The sequence below is a fragment of the Anabrus simplex genome, chromosome 1 (genome assembly GCF_040414725.1).
Source record: "Anabrus simplex isolate iqAnaSimp1 chromosome 1, ASM4041472v1, whole genome shotgun sequence".
Lineage (NCBI taxonomy): Eukaryota > Metazoa > Arthropoda > Insecta > Orthoptera > Tettigoniidae > Anabrus > Anabrus simplex.
In genome coordinates this window covers 487,520,318-487,533,517 of record NC_090265.1, presented here as the reverse complement: position 1 = coordinate 487,533,517, position 13,200 = coordinate 487,520,318, and positions in this window count along the sequence as shown.

Below are 13,200 nucleotides of genomic sequence, written 5' to 3'. Positions count from 1 at the left end.
TGCGAGCCAAATTTCATGATTCTAGCTTCACATAAGTATGCGAAAAATAATGTAATCTATACATATAAAACACATGTCATGACTGACTGACTGACTGACTGACAGATTCATCATCGCCTAGCCAAAACTACTGGATATAAAGAAATGAAATTTTTGCGATAAATTTATATTAGGGTGGAGGTGCTAACTAAGGGAGGATTTTTGGATATTCCGTCGCTATGGGGGTGAAAAGGGGGGTGAATTTTTAAAATGAGGATATCTATATCTCAAAAACTTAAAAGGTTACAGACCTAAACATTGGTATTTGCAATCTCCTTTAAAAATGAAGAAACCCGTATTTTTTGTTTTCGGAAAATCCCATTGGTGGGATGAAAAAGGGGGAAAGTAGTTGAACACCTATTATGAGGAGTCTTATATCTCAAAAACTGAAGATGTAACAGACATGAAAATTGGTATTTGGAACCTCCTTTCAAAATAAACATGTATTTTTGTTTTCGAAAAATACACTTAGATGGGGGTGGGATGGGGGAAGGACTGATCAAGGGGTTGAATTCTTTTTATTGGGATAGTTATGTATATCTCAAAAACTGAAACTGTTACAGATGTGGGAATAGGTCTTTGGAATCTCTTAAAAAAAAACTTGAGCGACTTGGGAGAAGACGGTTTCTCACATGTACAGTTCTATGTCGCATGGTCGTCTTAACCCCAACAGGTAATACCACAAACATGGTTTGAAAAGAATTTATGGGTTAAATGAAACTCATTTTTTGGGTGAGTTTTTATACGTTAGTAATTTTCAGATAATGTCTTAGTACTATGCCGAGGAACGATTACTATGATCAAATTACAAAATCCACGCCAGCAAAGCCGCGAATAAATGGTAGTATGTTATAAATGTACCCAAATTTCACCCTATTCAAAGTTTCAAACTCAATCTAACCCATAACAATATGGGAGATACGAAAACAATGTTATAGGAACAACCATGTAGAAGGATAAAGGGGGAATCTGATGGCGAAATCCGTTTGTCGATTATGATGTACCGTTTAGGAACAGTAAATCTCGAAATGAAGCTCTGCACTTATAAACATGCCCATGCCTATCTGCCATCTATCTATCTATCTATCTATCTATCTATCTATCTATCTATCTATGTACAGGGTGGCCCGAAAACACCGACTAGGTTTAGTAAGTTGTGTGGGATGGAGGACTGATCGGTTTTCAATCAGAATCCCCTGTCCGAGGATGCACGGTTTGGGCGCTGGGGAGCGTCGAAATCTGACGACGGTTGTGAGAGTTTGTTCCGGTTTGGTGTCTTAATACGGAAGGTATGCAACCCTTTAGCCATCTGTGTACTGCGGATAGACGACTTCTGCTTAACAATATTCCTGCGCATGCGCTACATCCCCCCACACAGCCGTTGATGCGCATCCTACTGCGTTGTTTGTGTACAGTAGTATGTCAGTGCAGTAGCATTGTTAATGACAGTGCGACATGTACCAGTACACAGATGCGGAAATGACCGACATAATGCTTGCATACGGCAAAGCGGATTGCAGTTGTAGAGCTGCTGCAATATTGTACGCGGAACGTTTTGCAAAGAGACGTACCCTACATCATTCCACGTTCATTGCCATCGAGAGGCGACTAAGAGAAGCCGTACAGTTCCACGTAGGTAGAATGAAGAGTATGGTGTATGACACTCCTGAAACGTCAGCGGAGGACCTTATTACCCGAGTCCACGCAGTGATTGAAATTCTTCAAAGACAACCGCACGTATTGGGTCATATGCGTGAGGCTCAACACCACAGATGTAGGCTGTGCAATAATGTAGGAAGTACACAGTTCGAACGCCGTTTGTCATGAACCCGATGTGCTACTCATGTTGGGCTTATTGGCGACATGTGAAACGCACACCCATCTCACACTTCGAAGCACCACAGCGTCAAAGCCGTGCGTTTCTCGATATGGGTTCCTTGTTGAAAACCGATCAATTTGCCTTCCCCCACAACATACTAAGCGTTGTCGGTGTTTTTCTTGCCCTGTATATAAAAATGAATGTTTGTATGTAAATGACACATCTCCTTCTAAACCAACGGAGCAAAAGCAACGAAACTTGGTACACTTATAATTTACTATCTGGAGACGAGCATCGTAGGAGTAAGCCATTCCTAGCAACCTCATGGGTGGACCAGGGGGTTTATATATACAATTAATATACAATTAATCGAAAATAATGTCGAATACATAGTTTTCCCGTTCAATGAGATGAATAGTGACACTCTGGACAATTTACTATCTGGAGACGAGCACCGTGGGGGTAAGCCATTCCTAGCAACCTCATGGGTGGGGGTCAGGGGGTTTATATATATACAATTAATCGAAAATAATGTCGAATACATAGTTTTCCTCTTCAATGAGATGAATAGTGACACTCTGGACAATTTACTATCTGGAGACGAGCACCGTGGGGGTAAGCCATTCCTAGCAACCTCATGGGTGGGGGTCAGGGGGTTTATATATATATACAATTAATCGAAAATAATGTCGAATACATAGTTTTCCCGTTCAATGAGATGAATAGTGACACTCTGGACAATTTACTATCTGGAGACGAGCACCGTGGGGATAAGCCATTCCTAGCAACCTCATGGGTGGGGGTCAGGGGGTTTATATATATACAATTAATCGAAAATAATGTCGAATACATAGTTTTCCCGTTCAATGAGATGAATAGTGACACTCTGGACAATTTACTATCTGGAGACGAGCACCGTGGGGGTAAGCCATTCCTAGCAACCTCATGGGTGGGGGGGTCAGGGGGTTTATATATATACAATTAATCGAAAATAATGTCGAATACATAGTTTTCCTCTTCAATGAGATGAATAGTGACACTCTGGATTTTTTCAGTCCATGTTCAGCCCCCTTCGGGATGAGGGGGAGTGATATATAAAAATAATCGAAAACAGTGTCGAGTCCATTGATTTCGGAGTCGCTGAGATGAATAGTAACACTTCGAGCCCCTTTGGTGTGGGGGACATACAAATATTACCCACTATCTGGAAAAAATACTGTGGGGGCAAGACGCCCCTAGAAACCCTAGGGAAGGGGGTGAAATATAATATGTATTAATAAATGGAACTCGGTTAGAAAATATCGATATATACTGTAATGTATAAAATGAAATGAAGGTATAAAAACCAAAATAGACGTGAATCAATGAGGCACTTCCAAGCATCTTATAAACTTAAACCTTGGTATCAGAGAAGTTGATGACTTCAGGATCCCTATAAAAATCGAAAATTCTCAAAATACCCTGAGGGGGCCTCGCTGGGAGTCTCATATTTGGGGCTCATTACAAGAACGCAGTCGGATTTATTTATCCGAAACGAAAACCTGCAGGTTCCATGGGCTTAAACGTTTCCTGAAAGTCCTAATTTTTTATCCCCTCCCCAAGTCAAGATGGTAGCACAATCTGCCAGACGAGCTGGAAAATTGAAATTTGGAAAAATTATAGCTTTTAGCCTGTAACCGAAGAAAAAATTACGAGATCTTAATTTTTTTCATTTTTACCCCCCAAAATTATCGAAATACGAAGGAAATTTGAATCAGTTATTTCAGGAACCACACATGTGGCATTTTTTCTTCTTGCGAAAACTGAAAAAGTGTTTTATTCCACCAATAATTGTTTTCACGATCTGAAAAAAGTGACATGTTGAAATGGACATTTTTCAATCATAATGGCTCAACATCTGGAAGATATAGGTAATATTTGAATTTTAAAAAACAATTAAAATATTTGCACATGTGTTGTTTCTGCATAAAACAACTTTTTCAGGAACTGAAGTACATGTTTTATAATTTTATACTCATGAATATGATAAATAGGCACACATATATCACTCACTACAGGTCTGTTATAGTGATGTGCAAATCAGAAGAGTTCCATAACACTACTCTAGTCTTCTTCGTCTTCAACATCTGAGGGAATGGCACGAACCAGTAGTTTGTCAGTTGGCCAGTTGAGAATGTGAGTGTAAAACCATTCGTAGCCGCAAGTGTGCATTTCTAGCTTCCTTAAGTCTTCTATCTTGTTCTTATTAATGTAGACTCTTCCTTCAGGGAATGCTTTTGTGCTAGTAAGAGAAGGAGCACTAGCTATTTTAGAAAGCTGAAGTTATTTTGACACAGTCCATTAATGAATGCGTTGGTAACTATCATCCCTTTCTTTCGGGAACTGTAAGAAAATTCCTTGAATGCAGAGATCTTGAAAGGCACTCTATTTTCCTTGAGCACTCCTCGTCCAAACGACTCGTCTGAGGTTGTAGACTTCTTATAGACAGCCTGCCACCAGTCCTTGAATGACAGAATATCTTTGGTCACTACTTCACGAACGCTGAACATATTACCAACACTCGCTCGTTTAATGAGTTCACCATACTGTTCGAGAGTGTATATCCTATCTATGCTTCGAATAACTCGTTTGATGCTGCAAAAGTCAAGATCACAGGGTAGGAAGAAGTGTCTCTGAACAGGGAAAAAGTGCTTGATTGATTCAAACCTACCATTGTCATATAAGCAACATAAAACTCATACAACTGTGTTGTTTTTGTTTACGACTGCAGCCGCATCACTAAAAAGCAAGAGTTTCTTCATAGTAGGAGGTAGTTCATTTTCTAGGTAGTCCGATAAAAAGGTGCACACTTCATCAGGAGGTTTATGAGCCTGTCCCTCATGGTATGCGTAACATTTTGCTGTATTATTTTTCAAGTTGTGGATACAGAGTACGTTGACCACAGTTGCCGGAGGTAAAGCACTTCTTGTTACAGGGATTAGTGGAAGAGGTTGATTTTGCATATAACTGAAGACTAGGGCCGCAATCTCATCCTCATCATTTTGAGACGCTGCTTTCAATGTAGTGCAGAGCTTCTTGGCACTTCTACGATTAATAATTATTTCTGCAGTCACATTCCTTTTGGCATTGTCACGCAGAGTAAGATATAACATCTTTACTTTAACAATTTCACATTTGCTGCACGCGTCTACTTGTGGTGTGCCAAATGTATAACAGAAGTTTTCTAAGAATTATTTTCTGTAGAAACAGTATTTAATCTTATTTACATCTCATGCATAATCTTCACATTGAGCCTAGCATCTAAATGATAATACACCATAGTGACTCTGTTTAACTTCAAATTTGGAAATGCAATTATGAATCACATCCCTCTTAGATCTTTAGGACTGTTCCCAGCAACAAGTATATTACAAAGTTTACGAACTCTATTTGCAGTAATGCCATGCAATTTTATAGAGGTAGTTTTAAATACCTCTTGGATTTTCCCACCTATCTTCATATGGTAAGTAAAGAAGTGGCTCTTCACCTTATGTTCAGAATCCGGAAGAGCTTTGCTAGGATCTGATTCACCTTCCTCTTCTGCTTCTCGAGGTTTTTGCATCTTACGTCTCCATTTGCACTCGCTCTTCTCAATCAGGCTCTGTAAATATGTTTCTTGTACATTTTTACTTTCCATGGAATAAAAGTAAATCCAAAAATCACTCTTAGTTTCTTCTGTGACTCTGGAATAACATTTTTAGACACATTTGCAGACATATGAATCTTGAACATTTCCAGGAATATTTTTGCCTTTATATGACTTGTAAGCAATACCTTTCACCCTTTCATTTCAATTGATATTTCTCTGATATTTATCTTCATTTACTACACACTTTCGTTTTTTAAACTTATGAATCAGAATCACTAAAGGAAAACATCATTAATTTTAACACTCCCTACAACTAAACCCAAATAATTTAATGAACTACTCAAATTAATAATGAAACATACTAATAATGCATGCTGTTAAGTTCAACAAAGTATTATGAAGTCAGGATAGCAAATGTTGGTCACAGAGCAGGGTAGCCAATTATGACAAATAATTCCCATTTACTGCAGAAATAATATATGTGCTACACGTGTGTTGTTTTTGCAGTAACCAGAAAACTCAAAACTCAAAACGTTTAGAGATGGAACACATGCATGATTTCTGTACCAAATGATGTATCCTGGTGTACTCTATATGGATACAAGTTTAACTATAAACTGCCCAGAATGTCACACGTGTGGTTTCTGAAATAACCGATTCATTTTAATGACGGGTCAGACCTTACTTGCGAGGTATTCTACCGAGCCAGGAATTGAATGAATGAAACCCTCATCCAGCCGCGAGGATAGGAATTGTGCCGCTTGCCGAAGCCTGTCCACTTCACTGAGACAATGATTAAATACTGACAGATGGAATGAAATTATTTTCGAAAATGTTGCTGATATGAAATATGACAGGGGAAAATCGGAGTACCTAGAGAAAAACCTCTCGTCTCCGCTGCCGCCTGAGCCACGAATTATTATTATTATTATTATTATTTATTATTTATTATTATTATTATTAACAGTCAGATGTGGTACTTTTAATTATTAAGAAGTTTATTCTGAGTTACTAAAATCTAAGGTTTGTATCAATGTAACTGAATGAATAATTTAGTTATTAAGAATTGCATGTTTAGTTATTAAGATCGAAGACTTGTGTCAATGTAATTTAATTTCTTTAAGGATTTTTAGGTTTACTTTAATTGGGGTTTACTACTCTGTTGTAAACCAACAATTAAATAAATTAATAAAAGGTACACCTTGTTCAGTTCCTATGTACAGACGCTGTACGGCGCCCGGACGTCTCGTCGACTAGCGCAGCCGCACGCAACGCACGCATCGGATCGATCTACCATGTATCCGCGCGTGGTTCCAGTCGACCGGCATCAGTAATGAAGGAACAGACATGATTACTTTGAAGCACGTTACCTTCTATAGATAGCAGCTACACAAATGTACATTCCACGTTACTTGTTCCACCCGCCCTGGAGTCTATAGATCATAAAATGCATATGGCTTTAGAGAACTCGCCCTGTTCTCGACTCCTTGTATCTCACTTTCTTCCATCTTACGTTACCCATTTCAGAGAGGTAAGTATTGAGAGAACGGACTAATGAATAGCTAAACCTGAGGAATGGGAACAATAAGTGTGATTAACTTCTGATGATCTGCCTGTTTTTTCTTCTTGGTGGGTACTGTATTTCTGCATGTGTTTCTTGACACAGGCCAAAAGAAATGTAGTTTCCATTGAAACCTCTGTCACATTCATGGTTGTAACGGTTTCTATCGAATGACGGTCGAATGACGGGAAACAGGCTGTGGATTTCCATTTTCATTTTAATTATTATTAATTCATAATAATAACGTTAATAGTGTTTACGTCCCACTAACTACTTTTACGATTTTTGGAGACACCGGAGTGCCCGAATTGTGCCCACAGAAGTTCTTTTACGTGGCCATAAATTCACCGACACGAGGCTGACGTATTTGAGCACTTTCAAATGCCACTGGAATTAGCCAGAATCAAACCTGCCAAGTTAGGCTCAGAAGGCCAGCGCTCTATCGTCCGAGCGACTCAGCTCTGCTTTGTTACCAGACTTTACTCTCCCCTTCTTAAAGGAACTATACCTTATCCCGAGTTCCAACGTACTGTAGAAATGAGGCATTTACAGATCCATGTTTATAAAGCCTATCATATTTTCTTCAACCTGTGAGGAATGTGTCCTGAAATATCGGTCTACCTTATCGTCACCCTGTCTAGGCATTACATCCTCAAGAAACGAAGCCCAATAAGGGTATTTAAAATTAATTATACAAAACACAAGGTGCCATATACAATCTGTGACAATAGAGTTCGGTGAATTAAGTCAGAACAGTCGATCCGGCAACACTGGCGACACACAACGCTGCACCTGCGTAGCAGCAGGTTTTGACCACCTGCTCTCAACGTTGTTCAGTTGAGCATCGTGTGTGTGCCGTGTAAGACCTGTTTGACACAGTGCGTGTTTAGTGCGTTGGTTCTGAACTGCGAACAGGAACATGAACAACCAAAAAAACAAGGTATAGTTTTGTTTTGAGCTTGGCAAGACACCGAAAGAAAGGCATGCGATGCTGGTACGTGTTTATGAAGATCAAGCACTGTCCTTGAAGTGTATGTACGAGTGGTTCGCTCGTTTTTGAGGAGGCCGGGAGAGTATTTCTGACAAACCGCTTAGCGGAAGACCGGTGATCGCCATCAGTGACGAAAACATTGAGAAGATGAGAACATTAATCACGAACGATCGGCGATTAACTGTGCGCATGATAGCGGATGACCAGATTAACAGTGAATCCATGCGACAAATCGTTATCCAGAAGGGAAGAGGAAAACGTGTTCTCGTCTTGTGCCACATCACTTGACTGACGATCAGAAGCAGGCACGTTTAGAGGTTTCACAGTATTTGTCGAAATGGTGGATGCGACACTAAATTTCTTGAACTGTATTGTCACTGAGGATGAAACCTGGTGTCTCAGGTACGACCCTTAAACGAAACGGCAAAGCATGGAATGGCGTTCTCCGGGACCTCCTCGTCGGAAAAAGTTCAGAGCCGAAAAGTCACGCATCAAACTCGCTTAGAAATGAAAGAGATTTGACGATATTCCTGACATCTAACGAAACGTGACGAGGCTTTTGAACACCATCCCGAAGGAAGACTTCTTTCAAAGTTTCCAGGACATGTATCGCCGATCTCAGCAGTGCATAGTTATGGGAGGGGACTACTTCGAAGGACAGTAAGGTCACTGTCGTGCATTGTTCACCTATGTGAACTTCATTGTCACGGGTTGTATTTCCTGTGTAACTCTAATAATGTATGCGGCAAAACAACTGGCACTGAAATATTATTTAAATGCGTAGGTACAGTAGGCTATGTGTTCGAAATGTGTATCATCAAGTGCCACATATTGCTCACAACGTTTCTGAAGATTATTGAACATGTTGATAAACAAAGGTTGCTGTAAGGAATATTATTATAGGTGCGTCATCTTATCTTGAAAAGTGATTCTTCCAGCATGCCCCATATGTAGGTATCTGGGGTCGTGAGATCTGAGAAGCAAATAGGGTATTGGAATGGAGTTCCACAAGATCCAAAGTGTCCTTGCTGATGGGTAAGCGACTCCTTCGCGGCATGGGCTGTAGCTTCATCTTTCTACACCCATTGTCGTGAGTCTGTGGTGCGACAAAAACGGCGTATATCCCGCACGAACTGGGTAATAATCAGATTTCTGCTTACTACCTGCTCCACTATTTTAAGATTCTGTGCAGCATCCTCGACAAAATAAGGGCCTCAACATTCAACATGAATGAATACGGGGACGAAACAGAAAAACACCGCACTATTTAGTGATTTCTGTAAAACGACAACAGCCCCTTCAAACCCTAAAACATGAGTTGTTTGTCGCTTGATGAAGCCATATGTTGGATACGAAAACTCGATATTCATACGACACTTCGCTGCAATACTGTAATGGGCTTGCTCATCCCTTTCTGTTAGACGCTGTGCAATTTTAATGTAGTAAGCAGATTCACCCATCTCTTTAAGTATCCACCGTATAGACCTATCGATAGCTGCCTCTGTGGATCAGCGGTAGAGTGTCGGCCTCCGGATCCCAAGATAGCGGGTTCAAACCCGGCAGAGATAGTCGGATTTTTGAAGGGCGGAAAAAAGTCCATTCGACACTCCATGTCGTACAATGTCGGCATGTAAAAGATCTCTGGTGACACATTTGGTGTTTACCCGACAAAATTCATTAAATCTCAGCCATAGACGCCCAAGAGAGTTTCGGTTTACTCGGTCTGCCATCTAGTGGGGGCCTAGAGTAAAACGGAACGTCGAAATTGACGAGCAGACAGCCAGATGGCGTCAAATGGAAATGTCTGCACACGGTAGCTGAGGCCATACGATTATTATTATTATTATTATTATTATTATTATTATTATTATTATTATTATTACCTATCGATCAAACCGAGTTTCACCTATGTTTGTCGTAGACTGCATTTTGGGGAGTGTAACATCTGTTGGAGAAGTCGTCCATGATTATCGTGTGTGGTGACGGTTCTTGGACGCCCTCTTGTCCCCCTACTTTCAAATAAGACTTATTCCGCATGACAAACTTGTCAGCGATAGCTGACATTGTTCTGTTATTAGGTGCCTCCATACTATATCGTTCTTTTCTTTAACGTGAAGCAAATTCGGTCCGTACTCTAACACCCCACTCCGTATGAGAATCTCCTGTGGGTGGGGGCAGTAGAATAACAACCCCCGTATCACTTGCCTGTCTAAGAGGCGACTAAGGGCCCCAGGGGCACTCAACTTGGCAGCGTGGGTTGGCGACCACGAGGCCCTTAGCTGAATCCTTATTTTTTCCCCCGCTTACTTGTGTCAAGCTCCTCACTTTTATCTAACCTATCTGATCTTCCCTGGTAAACTCTTGCTCTTTTGCTTTTATCATTTTGCTTTAAGTCGCAGCAACATGGACAGATCTTGTGGCGACGATGGGATAGAAAATGTATAGGAGTGGGAAAGAAGCAACTATAGTCTTAATTAAGGTACAGCCCCAGCATTTTCACGATGTAAAAATGGGAAACCACGGAAAACCATCCACTATCTCACGAATGCAGGCTGATACCTACGTGACCCAAACCTCGTACCCACTTACTCGGTACCTCTTGTTGTTCATTTCCGACCCCGACTGTATTAGACCATTCGAGGCATAGGGAATCTTTCATTTTCACGCCCTTTTTTGCCCTACTCTTTCTTTGGTCGATATCTTCATTTTTCGAAGTGTCAGATCCCTTCCATTTTTTTCTCTGATTAGTGTTAATAGAGGATGGCTGCCTAGTTGCACTTCCTCTCAAAAACAATAATAATTTAATAATTTTATTTGCTTTACGTCCCACTAACTACCTTTACGGTTTTCGGAGACGCCGAGGTACCGGAATTTAGTCCCGCAGGAGTTATTTTACGTGCCAGTAAATCTACCGACATGATGCTTACGTATTTGAGCACCTTCAAATACCACCCGACTGAGCCAGGATCGAACCTGCCAAGTTGGGATCAGAAGGACCAGCGCCTCAACCGTCTGAGCCACTCAGCCCGTCTACAATAATCACCACCGCCACCACCACCTTACCTGTTGTGAGAACCGTAATTGTAGAAATCATCACAACACTGAATTTAAAAAGCGTCAAACAAACAGATACAATACAGTAAATACTTCGTTGCTAGGGAAACGTGGGCAGCAGATCAACAATAATTTAGTGCCGTTTCTTTTATCGCATACCGTAGTACAGGAATTACGTATTTACATGTTAAAGCAGGCGTTCGATAATAATATTAGGCCCATATTGTTGTTAATTGAAGTGTGTTTTATCTCTTCTGAGGCCACTCAACTCCGCTAGATGGCATTACCGCTGCAAATGTACAAAACTAATCCCTCAACTACAGATACATACGCTCTGAAGTCATACTCAACAATGGTCATGGTAGAGTACACGCAAGTGCTATACGGCCGTTGACAATATTGTCCTCATGTCGATTTCGATCAAGTAGGTCTTCCGAATATATAATAATATTTAACAAGAATATTATATTTTCTTACACAGTGCTCTATCTTCATTGCGATCATTTCAGAATTCTTTCACTTCTTACTTAGCAGAACACGAAAAACTTCCCCCTTACACACTGCAAACTATTTAGAAAGAGCTGACTTTATGGAAATATAAAATGTATTTATTTTCCTGTGATAGAATTATTAGATATTCATGAAAGTGATTCTCCCTCTCGTGAGAGGTTACGATATGAAGGGAGCGATTGTTTTCTTTCCCTGCCCTAGCTTCTCGGTCCCTCTCTATATATCACATCACACCTGTATCTCGGAACTGGGATCTGCTCTTTATCTACCTCACCCACCCTAGAAGCCAAATCACGTTCCATCCCTTTCTCGGAAAATACCAGCTGACGTTATCAGCTCGGCGTTCTTCACAGTAATGCCCTGCAACATTCCAAGAGATTACCAGATTTTAAGGCCGTACAATTTATATGTCACTGAAACATCGAACAAGAGATATTCAGATGCTGTTAGAAGTGTTCATCAAAAAAATAACAAAAACGAAAGAGTTGTCCCGATGTGTTATTGTATTGAACTGTGTGTATTTGTCCCAGGCGGCTGAAAAATATATCTATTAATCCATTAACTTGGTTCATATTATCGTAATATTCCAGCCTTAGTAAGGCGGAAGAACTTTACCACGTGAGAAGTTCATTATCATGTACATGATTGAATATTTAACATGGGAACTGTAGATTTTGTGTGAGAGACAGAAATATGGGAAGTAATGGAGATGTACTGTACATTGGGACCAAGGGAACGAAATCCGAATGAGAATAGAAAAAAAGCAAAATCCAGCATTACGAAAATGCTCAACTGTAGAGAACTATCATTTCATATGAAAACTAAAATAATTGTTAGGTGCTATGTGTTCCCTGTGTTTTTATATGGAGTTGAGTCTGAACAAGTGTCTCAGAAGAAGATCAAAGGCTTTGAAATGCGGGTGTGTATGGCTGCTTAGAATATCATAGGTTGACCATGTGTCTAACAAAAACGTTTTGAGCCGAATGAATAAGGAGAAAGAGCTATGGAATTCACTTCCTAACTTCTGTTTTAAGTCGTCTGCAATGTAATCATTATGTCGGGCATAAGATTCTCTATGCAATGACACACAACGATAGCCAGTATCCCGAATGGATAAGGCACACTTCCAGAAGAAGACATTTGCACCAAATTCTCTTCCTCCTTCTTATATCTTAACAGGACATTTCGATTAATTGATTTATAACTGAGGCAGAAGGGAGCGATGAAGAAGACGATGGGAATGTAAAGTAATAGGTATTCCTAATTCCCAGAACTAATGAGCTGTTATAGAACTCATGGTGAGTCTGCTGAATAATAATAATAATAATAATAATAATAATAATAATAATAATAATAATAATAATAATAATAATAATAATAATAATAATAATAATCTCAAAAATGGGAAGAGCATACGGCTTGACAAAAATCATCTACAATAAGAATTGCTTATCCTGGAATTCCAAATCAAAACATTACAATACCTTGGTCAAAACAGAATGTCTGTATGCCAGTGAATGCCTGTCCATGAACTACAAGTTGGAGAAGCTAGGGGTCCTGGAAAGAAGAATCCTCAGAAAAGTTATGGGTACTGTTCA